We start from the raw sequence: 1,549 nt of genomic DNA on the forward strand, positions 1-1,549 counted from the left end.
GGCTTCCCAAGCTGGAAATCACCAGCGGGAGGGCAAGGAAGAGCTGTGGGAGGGAACAGAAAAGCCGATGTGAGTCTCTGCGGGCTGCGTTAGTTCGGGGAGGCTTCGCCCCCTCCCTCAGGCGCTGCTGCCAACCACGACTGCGGTACCCACAGCGGGATGGCGATGGACGGGTGCTGCTGGGGAGGCTCCGGGAGAAGGGCTTCACCAGCCACCCTGCGGTCACCAGAACTGAGGTCCTTTGGTGTCTGGCACCAAGTTGGGGACCCCACAGGCCCTCGTGCAGCTTCCTGCCAGAGCCGAGAGAAATGCGGGAAGGGAAGAAAGCGCTGAATACGTGGAAATGGGCCGAGCATCCTCTGCGGGGCTGTCCCTCCTCGCTGCGCCCCGCGATGCTCCTCTGCTCCCTGCAGCCCCCCCCAGCTCTGGCACCATCCCAGTTTCTTCAGCAGCTGCTGGGGATGCCCCGTTGCCGCATGGTGCTGGGGCTGGGCAGCCCCCGCGAAGTCCCACCGGCTTTATCTGAGTTTCTGTGCACCGAATCAAGGCCGCCATCAGTCCCACGCATGCAGCAGAGCCCAGGAAACCCAGACGGGTTTCCAGGGTAACTCGCAGGTTGTTTTCTAACACCAGCACCATTTATAGCTGCAACCCGCTGCAGCGTCGGCTCTCCCCACCCCCTCCAGAGAAAGTCCCCAGACAGCGCAGTTTTCTCCGAGAAAGCTGACGGAGGAAGAGAAACAGCTGGAAAATGGAGTGCGGCCATGAACTAACAAACCGCTGAGCGTCAGCTGAGCCTCAGCCATGAGGCACAGCCCTCTCCTCGCCGACGCCAGCGCTCGCCCTCCCTCCGCGACACGTTGCAGGAAAGCTTAAGGCCCAGTGGGGCCGCCTTGGGGGGGATTTCTACCCCCAGCTGAGCTCGGTTTCATGCCATGGATCGAGTAGGGGACAAAAAGAAATAAAATAAATCACACGAACTTTGCCAGCTTGGCCCTGCATCCCTGCGAGAGCACCCATGGAGGGGGAGACCCAGCCCCGCAGCCCATCGGTGCAGCTGGGTCACCCCGCTGGGGTGCAGGAAACCTTCTGCCACCCGCGGGCATCCTTGCCGAGGGGAGGAAGTTTTGCAGAAAACCAGAGCTGCCTTCGCCTCCCCTTCCCCTTTCAGCTGGGGAGGCTGCAAGCCTCGGCCGCCCTTCCCCGTGGCTCCGGGCTGGGGGAGACCCTCCGCGTGCCCTGTGCTGCACTGCGGCCGGGTGCTGGGTGGGCGCCAGGGGATCCCAGCCCCTGGCCCACACAGCCTTTTAATGGCTCTCAGGAGACCGTGGGTGAAGCTGCGTACCCTCCAGGGAACAGAGACAGCCCTGTGTGGCACAGCCCTCCGTGCGTATGGCAGCCAGGCTGAGACCGCCCAACTCATCTCAGCAGTGGCGGAGAATCCCCGGCCACACCCAGTCCCCAGCCTGTCCCTGCAGCGCCCCGTCCCCGTCCCCCACCGCTGCTGACACCCCCGCAGAGGCTGGGGGGGCAGCCCCCGCGCCCCGCC

Source organism: Charadrius vociferus, unplaced genomic scaffold, assembly GCF_000708025.1.
Source record: "Charadrius vociferus isolate BGI_N301 unplaced genomic scaffold, ASM70802v2 scaffold529, whole genome shotgun sequence".
Lineage (NCBI taxonomy): Eukaryota > Metazoa > Chordata > Aves > Charadriiformes > Charadriidae > Charadrius > Charadrius vociferus.